Source organism: Microtus pennsylvanicus, chromosome 6 (genome assembly GCF_037038515.1).
Source record: "Microtus pennsylvanicus isolate mMicPen1 chromosome 6, mMicPen1.hap1, whole genome shotgun sequence".
Taxonomy (NCBI): domain Eukaryota; kingdom Metazoa; phylum Chordata; class Mammalia; order Rodentia; family Cricetidae; genus Microtus; species Microtus pennsylvanicus.
In genome coordinates this window covers 2,825,931-2,836,540 of record NC_134584.1, presented here as the reverse complement: position 1 = coordinate 2,836,540, position 10,610 = coordinate 2,825,931, and the positions used below count along the sequence as shown (strand labels likewise).

Genomic DNA, 10,610 nt, shown 5'->3' with positions numbered 1-10,610 from the left:
AGGGGGAAATGATATAGGTATGAATAATTTGCATTGGTATGGATCTTAAGGTCAATTTTGTTATATGTATATGCATTTCTGCTCTTGATTAAGGTATTGTGATTGTGTAGTTCATTTTTAAAATGTAACGTATAATTAGGAAATGTAGGTTGTTAATGGATAATCATCAATAATAATCAAGCTTGTAATCATGTTAGTTGGATTTTCTAGATGTATAGAGATATATTTCAGTTAGATAGGCCTTCTTCATATCTTTCAAAGACTGCAGAATATGGCATTTAAATGTTTTAATAACTTAGGGTTTTTCATGACAATGAGACATGTCTGCTCCTGGCAGCACCAATCTACTTCAAGAGGAAGATGGGCATCGAAGAGGATCCTTATGGAATTTGATAGCCATTTGGGCAAGAAACTGCTCTTGCCTGGACTTATGCATAAACTGGACACAAAGAACCCGCAGAGAGGACTGCTGAACTTGCCTAAAGGTGAGAGGGTCTTTCGGGGTTTCTGATTCATGAAAGAGTCTGAAAGACATTCTACAGGACACAACAGATAGTGACTGAACTGCTTTTGAAATTCCCTGCTTTATGGAAATGTCTGCTGGAAACTATGGGCCTGTAGGCCGAAGATGGATGCCCCAATGATACAGAGAAACTTTGGGTGACTGTCCAGGCAGCGAGATGTCTCTGTCATTTCTAGAGTTTTGGATTTCTGGTTTGCTTAGGTAATATTATATCCTTCTGGAGTCTTTGATGGAGTTAAAGAATATATAGTTAGTTATAGTTTTCCTTGGTTATGAAAAAAGATAAAATAGATGTAAATATTGTAACTTTTACTTGATAACTGTTTTGTTATATGTAATTTTGCTATGTTAAAGTTAAAGCCTTTCCTTTTTGTTTAAACAGAAAAAGGGGAAATGATGGGGAAGGTCATTGGTTAAAAAATAAAGAAACTGCTTGGCTGGCCCTCATAGGTTAAAACATAGGTGGGAGGAGTAAACAGAAGAGAATGCTGGGAGGAAGAGGAAGTGAGCTGAGAGACGCCATGCTCCCCTCTCCCGGGCAGACGCAATAGCTCTGCTCTCTGAGGTACACGCAATGAAGCTCCGACCCAGGATGGACGTAGGCTAGAATCTTCCTGGTAAGCGCACCTTGGGGTGCTACACACATTATTAGAAATGGGCTAGTCCAGGTGCGAGAGTTAGCCAAGAAGAGGCTAGATATAATGGGCCAAGCAGTGTTTAAAAGAATACAGTGTCCGTGTAATTATTTTGGGGCATAAGCTAGCAGGTGGCCGGGGTGCTGGGGATGCAGCCCCACCGCTCCTATTACAACATCACCAGATGAAAGTTCTATGGTGATATGCAAGATATTCATAGGTGTGTGGATTAACATCTGGGTCTTCAATATGATTCCGTTGGTCAACGTCTCTGTGTTTATGGCAATACCAAGCTGTTTTCATTACTGTAGCTCTGTAATAGAGTTTGATGTCAAGGATGGTAATGACTCCAGAAGTTCTTTTATTGTATAGGATTGTTTTGGTTATCCTGGGTTTTTTTGTTTTTCCAACCCTGACATTAAGCTCTATTACAGAGCTACAGTGATCAAAACTGCTTGGTGTTGGCATGAAAATGTCGGTGTCTTTTTATTAGAGAATTGAAGCCAGTGATATTAGAAGGTAATTTTTAAATATGTAAGTTAAATATAAGTTAATTGTTGCATCATGTTGTTTTTGGTGGTCATGTTTTTTCTTAATGGTAGTTAATAAAATAATTACAGCATAATTCTTCTCTTAAGATTCTCTTTGATATTCTTATTCCTAATTTTAGCTAGAAATATTCTTCCTATAATATATTATAGTAGATTGAGCTCCAGTTTTCTGAGAAACCACCACTCTGATTTTCAAAGTTACTGTACCAGTTTGCACTCCTACCAACAGTGGAGGAGTGTTCCCCTTACTCTGCATCCTCTCCAATATAAGCTATCTTTATTGTTTTTGATCTTAGCCATTCTGACTGGTGTAAGATGGTATCTCAGAGTCGTTTTGATTTGCAATTCCCTGACGGCTAAGGATGTTGAACAATTCCTTTAGTGTCTTTTGGCATTTGCAATTCTTCTGTTCAGAATTCTGTTTAGATCTGTACCCCATTTTTGATTGGATTATTTGGTAATTTAATATTTAGTTTCTTGAGTTCTGTATATATTTTGGAGATTAGTTCTCTGTCCGATATGGAGTTAGTGAAGATCTTTTCCCATTCTGTAGGCTGCCATTTTGTCTTAATGATTGTATTCTTTGCCTTATAGAAGCTTCTCAGTTTCAGGAGGTCCCATTTTATTAATTGTTGCTCTCAGTGTCTGTGCTATTGGTGTTATATTTAGGAAGTGGTCTCCTGTGCCAATGTGTTCCCAGTTTTTCTTTTTTTAAAAATTCAAACATTTTTGAAAGTTTTTATTTATATTTTGTTCATATAAATGAACATTCTTAAATGGAATTCTTTTGTAAGAATATTTAAAAACATAAAAATTTGCCAATTATCAGATCTACACAATTCCTTAACAAAGGTTTTCTGTGTAATCCTCATGAATGCGTATGAGTATTACATTGTCACTGTAGATCTTCAATCTCTTCCACAACAGTTAGGCTACAAACACTTCTACTAACAGGAAAGCCGGGCAGTACAAAAGATCTGAGTTCTCTGTGGAGCAGCCTTGCTGCTGGGGCTCAGTCCATCTCACGTGCTTTGTAGTTCTCTGTCAGCCATCTTCAGAGGGACAGCAGAGCAGGCATCTCCTTTATTGACTTTCTTATTTAAGATTCTGTTGTTAGAAAACTGGACAAAGCTGGGCGGTGGTGGCCCACGCCTTTAATCCCAGCACTCGGGAGGCAGAGGCAGGCGGATCTCTGTGAGTTTGAGGCCAGCCTGGTCTACAAGAGCTAGTTCCAGGACAGGATCCAAGGCTACAGAGAAACCCTGTCTTGAAAATAAAAAAAAAGAAAAAGAAAAAGAAAACTGGACCAATTAGTACAAGTTCGTATTTGCATAATTAACCAGAAGCCTCTTACAAAGCATTTCATTAGTGATATCAACTAATGCATAAGAATAGAAATTTCTAAGAAGGGTTTTGTTAAGCTTGCCAGCTTTTTGCATATCATGGGGCTGTGTTACTACTTCAACTTCTAATTAGAAGATTAATGGCGTACATAAAAAAGACTGATCATTGTAAGCATGCAAAACTAAATTATTTTCTAGGTGTTATGATAGTTCATTTGATGAGTAAGAAAAGAACAACCAAGCAAGGTTTATATGCGCTCCAATTTCTCGCTGAGAAACTCTTCCACACTGTCCGTGTTCCACTTGAGGATGCTTAGTCCTTCAGCAATGTTCCCGTTGTCATCCAAAAGCTTTAGGACAGGGTCTGAACCACGAACATACTTGATCTGTAGACCTCTGAACAGTTTGGGCTTATCACTTCTGACAAAAGCTTGGACTTGAGGGAACCTTCCCGATTTTCATCCACAGACTTCAAGGATAGCTCCGGCATACAGCTTTTTGGTTTCAAATTGTGCTTCTTCCTGACAGCACCCCTGCAAACGGGGTCCAGCTGAAGCAGGTTAAACTGTCCAAGAAGATCACAAGATCTGCAGAGCAAGTTCCTGGAGAAATCCAACTCTCTGCATCCCTCTGACGACAACTCAGCCCCAAGAGTGGACACTGCTTGAAACGCAGTCGCCAGCAGCAAGCACAGCCCGAGAGCGGGCCGCAGCCACCCACCCTGCCTGGCTGCCATCCCTGCAGATCCCCAGATTTTCTTCTGTGGGGTTCAGTTTAATTGGATTTATGTTGAGGTCTTTGATCCATTTGGATTTGAGTTATGTGCATGGTGATAGATACGGATCTATTTTCATTCTTCTTCATGTTGACATCCGGTTATGCCAGCACCATTAGACCCAACAATATCACTCTTGGGCATATACCCAAAGGACATTGGCTCAATTCTGTTTGTAGCAGCCTTATTAATAATAGCCAGAACCTGGAAACACTCTAGGTGCCCCTCAACTGAAGAATGGATAAAGAAAATGTGATACATTTACACAATGGAGTACTACTCAGTGGTAAAAAACAATGACATCTTGAAATTTACACGCAAAGGGTTGGAACTAGAGAATACCGTCCTTAGTGAGGTAACCTATACCCAGATAGACAAACATGGTATTTACTCACTCATTAGCAGATATTAGTCATAAAGCAAAGATTAACCAGCCTATAGTCCATGATGCTAGAGAAGCTAAGAGAGACTAACATGGTTTCCTCAGAAAAGGGCATACAAATAAGATCTCCTGAAAAGATTGGGATTTTGAGGTGGGAGAAGGGAGGTTGGAAGGTGACGGGGAAGGGAGAAGGAGAGGGAAGAAGAGAACATGAGGGAACTGGATGCTCAAGATGGGGAAGGACAGAGAGGGAAAACAAGGAAAGGGATATCTTGATTTAGAGACCCATCAAAGGGCCAGCTAGAAACATGATACTAGGGAAATTCCCAGGAATCCACAAGGATGACCCCAGCTAAGACTCAAAGCGATAGTGGAGAGGGTGCTTAAACTTGCCTTGCCCTGTAATCAGATTGATGACTACCTTAATTGTCACCATAGAACCTTTATCTAGCAACCGATGGAAGTAGATGCAGAGATCTATAGTGAAGTGCTGGGCGGAGCTTCCAGAGACCAGTCTAAGGGAGGAGCAATAATAAGAGCATGATGAGGAAACCCACAGAAACAGCTGACCTGAGCTAGTGAGAACTCACTGAGTCTGGACTGATATGGGGGATCCTGCATAGGACCAAACTAGGCCAACTGAATGTGTGGGACACTTGTGAGGCTTGGGCAGTCAGTGGGACCACTGCCAGTGGGACAAGGGTTTGTCCTTAGTGTTTGAACAGGCATCCAGGAGCACATTCTCTTCGGAGGAGTACCTTGCTCAGCCTAGATATGGGGGAGATCCTTGGTCTTACCTCAAAGTGAAGTGTCAGACTTGGTTGATTTACCATGGGAAGCCTTACCCTTTCTGAGGAGTGGATAGTCGGTGGTGGTGGGGAAGGGTTAGGCGGAAGGAGAGGAGGGAGTGGGAATGGGGATAGCTATAGAAAATGAGAAAAGGTTGTGATAAAAATTCTTAATAAAAAATTAGTATATTAAGATTTTGAATGTTGTAAATAATTTGCTTTAGGATGTTTATATCATGGAGGTGATTGTTTTTCTTCTTCCGTTCTGGAACTCATATTAGTCTATGTTATCAATCCTTGTTTTTTAGGGCTTTAATGCATTTCTCCAGAGTCTTCTGCCTTTCCAAAGCTTCCAGTGAGAAGTGAGCTATTACTCTGATATGTTTTCCTTTATATATATATTTTTTGTGTTTATTTTTCTTGCAGCTTTCTGTGAACCTTCCTTGTTTTTATGTTTAGTGTTTCATCTGTGGTATGCCATGGAGATTTTCTGTCCTTGATTTACCTGGTGTGTTCTGTGTGCTTCATGTATCTGTGTGCATGGTAATTTCTTAGTTTGTGGGAAGTTTCCTTCTACAATCTTGTTAAAATCTTGTCTGTGCCTTGACTTCAGGTTCTTCTCGCTCACTTATGCCTATATTCGAAGGTTTTTGATATTTTCCCACATTTCTTGTTTATTTTTTCTTTTTTTTTTCACGGTTCTTCCTTCTTTGTTTTAGGTCCTCGCCTTAAACTTTTCTTGATTCATAATACTAGTAAAGTTTTTCTTTTAGTCTTCTCATTGTATTATTGGATGTTTTCATTCTATATTTCAGTTTTCATTTTCTTCAGTGTTCATATAATTTTATTAAATCCCCTTCTCAGGTTATTGGTTGTTTTTGTTATTTTCATCCACCTTATTATTTTTTTTTAGGGGGGCATCACTCAGACTGCAGAAGTTTTTTTTTTATTGAGAAAAGGAAAAAAAGTATCCGCCTCCTCCTAGCCTCCCATTTCCCCCCTCCCTCCCCCCTTCTACCTCCCTCCTCTCCCCCTCCCTCTCCAGTCCAAAGAGCAGTCAGGGTTCCCTGCCCTGTGGAAAGTCCAAGGTTCTCCCCCCTCTGTCCATGTCTAGGAAGGTGAGCATCCAAACTGGCTAGGCTCCCACAAAGCCAGAACATGAAGTAGGGTCAAAACCCTGTGCCATTGTCCTTGGCTTCTCATCAGCCCTCATTGTTCGCCATGTACAGAGAGTCCTGTTTTATCCCATGCTTTTTCAGACCCAGTCCTGCTGGCCTTGGTGAGCTCCCAATACTGGAAGTATTTCTCAAAGACAGAGTCAAAGCAATTTTGCTTCAACATGCCAGTCTGCTGCACGATAGAATCCTTGGATGCAGTCAGATTTTCACGGTCATATAGCAAAGAAACATTGTATCCCGATTCTGGGTTTACCAAGAAACTCCCATATACTCTCTTTAATAACTCATCAGCACCATGTGTCTGAAGTTCCTTGTAGAATTTCAAAGGAATACTGACCATCACCTTTGTTTTGTCTCCATTAGGATTTGAAGGACACTATCAAAATCTGCAAATGTTACTTCTACAGCTTCTGGTTTGTTTCCAAAGGCCGTGTTCTGGAACGAGAGTGAGATCTCCTTGATGATGCGATTGTTCACCTCCAGCAGGATCATGGCGGAAGCTGCCCCTGAAGCTTTAACCCGCTTGCCAAGCCGCGGCTGCCTCCGCTGCTGCCTTCACCCACGATCCGGTCCCCCCCCCCCCCCCCGAAAGGTTTTTACTGGGCTTTAGGCTTTAAATCTCTCTCTTGCTCAGATGATTCACTTACTCAAATTGTTCACCATTTAGGTGATGAGCTGTCTCTGTATGTCACAGTTGATCCTTGGTGTTTGTGTCTGCAGGATAGACTTTTTTCCCGCTAGGATCTGAAGAGCTCCCCAAATTTGTCATTAGGACTTGAGATAGAGAGAAATATGTATTTTAAGAGAAATATATAGATTTGCCCATATTATTTATATTTTAACCTGTGCTTACCTGACTAGGAGAATTTGCTGAAAGACCCTCAGAGTGGTCCTTCCCTCAGGAGGAGACCCCTGAACTCAAGGAACAGTCGAGACCACTAGCTGCAATGGCAAGAGGTTGTTTATTGAGCGATGCACAGGTACCTGCGGGCGTCAGCAATCTCTTAAAGACTACTGGCTGAAGGAGCAGAATGTGCTCCCACATTACCTCCCCTTTTTATTTAAATAAGAGAGTTCCAAACCCAATACAAAACTATATACACTAGGAACAGATATCAAGAATAAATAGAATTACACCCAGCATAAACAATATTAAGCAAGGAACATACGCTAAATGTTTTAATAAACATTCTATCCTATGGAGTCTAAGTCTTCTATAGGAAAGGCTTGGCTAGATCATAAGAGTAGAGTAACTCTGACTAATCTTTAACCCCATCGAAGGCCTGAGAAGGGAGATAATATTCCTTGAGCAGGCAGGAAGTACAATCAGGCAGCTTCCAAAGCAAGTGATATATGATGGAGATAATTAACCAACTGAGCAATCACCCAAAGTCTCACTTTGCAACATTGAAGCAACCAAATTTGGCTAAGGCCTAATTTAACTGACAGACCATTTCAGAGGCAGGAAAGTTTTCAAAACTGTCTTACCCTGTCTTAGTAAGATTTGACAGTTCTGCTTATCCATTTCCGGATACTATGTAATTTGTCAGTAGTTGAGGCAGTGTCAGTTCCTTGTCCAAAGGCCAGTTTTGCCAAGAAGAACACAAACTCCAAGTGGATTGTCTTCAGTGCTCAACATTTTCACGGGAATAGATTGGTGCTGTCAGAAGCAATCATGTCTCATGTCAACAGAACCCTAAATTATTAAAATGCCATGTTCCACAGATCCTTGAAGTGGTTGAAGATTACCTAACTGGACATAATATAATCTCTATGTATTTAAAGAACCTAATTTATCTGACCGTATGTATAACAAGCATGAACAACTATTGACCTATAATAATTGATACCTGTATAACTTAAAGACTAAAACTTCATGTCAGAATATTAAATAATTTGTAAACAAATATGTAACAAATGAGAATGATGACCTCAAAATATAAACAATCTATAAGTATCTTAATCAGGGGTAGCAGTAATATATAATACAATATGGATATATACCCTAAAAGTTGTATCAGTATACAAAATGTTCTAAACCGAGACAGAAACACACATACATACAATCTGACAAAAGAACTTTGTATAGATGTATAAATAATGTAAACAAAGGTAACAAATACAATTTGAACTTGTATCAATATACAAAAACTATATCAATGTAAATTATCCATAAATAATAGCTCACTATTACTGTCTCCCCTTTTCTTTGAACAAACATAGATTTCACCCCAACCCTCTGTCTTGTATGAGTAATAATATCAACCCCTAAACAGTGTTCCCAACTCTAAGGACAAACTCTTTGGGGAAAGGGGAATGTCATCTTTTAGAATTACTTCCTGCTGTCATGGGGGTGATATTCTCTGAAAAGAATCCTGTAAAACTTAAGTGGTGCTTAAGCTCCAAAATTACTGTCTAGCACAGTTGCAAACAATTTCTGAGCAGTCAATGGGTTTTGGTTAGTTTTTGTTTTTATTTTCAAAGTTTTCATTTGGAGTTCTGCCAGAATATAAGAAGGTGCATCATTTCAGCAGCTGGTACCCAAAAAAGTGGTCTTATAGTAGCGCTGTCTATATCACGATGTTATCTCAATTAGGTGCAGTGGTTGCTGTGGGGCCTCATTTTCTTCCTGGAAACCTCTAAGTTTACAGCAGGAAAAGGATCTGTAGGAAAATCTATTGTTCATCATGGAAAACTTACACATCGTTCATATAAACATACATACAATGAAGAATATGATATAAACAAAATAGGCATGGAGAAGGTAAACTTTTTTCTAAAGTCTTCCTTCTGTCTTATAACAGATGGCTCGTGATATGAGACAGAAACTCTGAACATTCATTTTAACAACAAGCTTGGATTTAGAGAGGTACAAAGCCACTTCAAAACCAGATATACACACATATGTGTGTGTGTGTAAATTGTAAGTGTAAACAGTACCTGGATTCATAAGCCATATTTTGTTTTCTAGATGCCTCTTAGTGGAGAATCATTTTTCCTTCTGTCAGCAGATTATAGAAAGAGCAAGTAGGATACCTCTTTATAATCTCCTTAGCTTGTTGCCATGTAATAAAAAACTCTTTCTTTAAACCTTTTCTATTGACGTGACTTTTTTTTATAAATTTCAGAGGCCTGCAACAGGTTTCCAATCAATAATTGATCAATTTCTGCATTATCTTGTGCTAGAGGACCTGGCAGACCCATATGGGATTGAATGTGTGTTATGTACAAAGACAAAGTCTATTCCTGATCATGTCTTGCACCTGGATAAACAATGAAGTCAATTCTCTATTAACAGGTATAAATTCAGCAGTTTCAATATGCAAGATAACTCTTTTCACATATTGTAATTTGGTAAGTATATTAAGAAATTCTATAAAATCCCTTATCACCATAAGAATGGCAAATAATTTCACCTTCTGGACAGAATTATAAGGGCTTTTTTCCACCTTACTCAATTCGTCTGATTTGTAATCTGCCTTCCATGATTTATAAGCATCAGTATGAAATGTATAGGCTCCAGTTACCAGAGCATCATATACGATATGAGGAAGAACCCAAGAAGTCCTCTTTCTGGGGTTAAGTCAATCGCTTTGGGGATAGTTGCTATTAATTTCTCCAAAAAACGTAGCACAAGCTCTTTGTCATGGTTCATTTTCATCCCATAACTTTTTATTTCATCAGTAGTGAAAGGCACTATAATTTCTGCTGGGTCTATACCTGCTAGCAGACAAAGTCTCAATTTACTTTTTATAATTAATTCAAAGACTTTTTCCACATAAGTTTTTAATTTATTACTTGGTTTATGTGGTAAGAAGATCCATTCTAAAATAATATCTTCCTCTTTATTAAAATTCCCATAGGAGAAATTCTGGAAGTCAGTATGACAAGAATACAACTAGGATTTCGATTCACCCTATCCACGTGTGCTTCCTGCAATTTTTTCTCAACAATTGTCAGTTCCTTTTCTGCTTCAGCTGTGATTCTCTGGGACTATTCAAATCTTTATTACCATCTAATGCTTTGTCTAAATGAATTATTAGATCAGGTGTTATTGCAACAGCTGGTAGTAGGCTGGAAATGTCTCCTAACAATCTTTGAAAGTCATTAAGAGTCCGTAACTGGTCTCTGCTAATTTGTGTCTTTTGGGTCCTAATTTTTTGTAAACCTATTTTATAACCTAGATAACTGACAGAATCTCCTCTCTGTATTTTTTCAGGAGCATTCTACAATCCCTATTTAAGTAAAACTATCTTTATTTCTTCAAACATTCTTTCTAAAGTGTTATAGACATCCATGTAATGGTAAATTATAGGAAATTGCTTACATATTATTTTGAATGGCTGACTTACAAAGTATTGACACAGGGTGGGGTTGTTGAGCATTCCTTGTGGGAAGATAGTCCACTGGTACCTCCTAGTAGGCTGAGAATTAT

At 38.9% G+C, this 10,610-nt stretch overlaps 1 pseudogene; it reads right to left on the bottom strand.

Moving 5' to 3' along the window:
* Window positions 1-3,176: 3,176 nt before the first annotated feature.
* On the bottom strand, window positions 3,177-3,796 carry LOC142852744 (selenoprotein F pseudogene; annotated as a pseudogene).
* Between the last annotated feature and the right edge of the window lie 6,814 nt (window positions 3,797-10,610).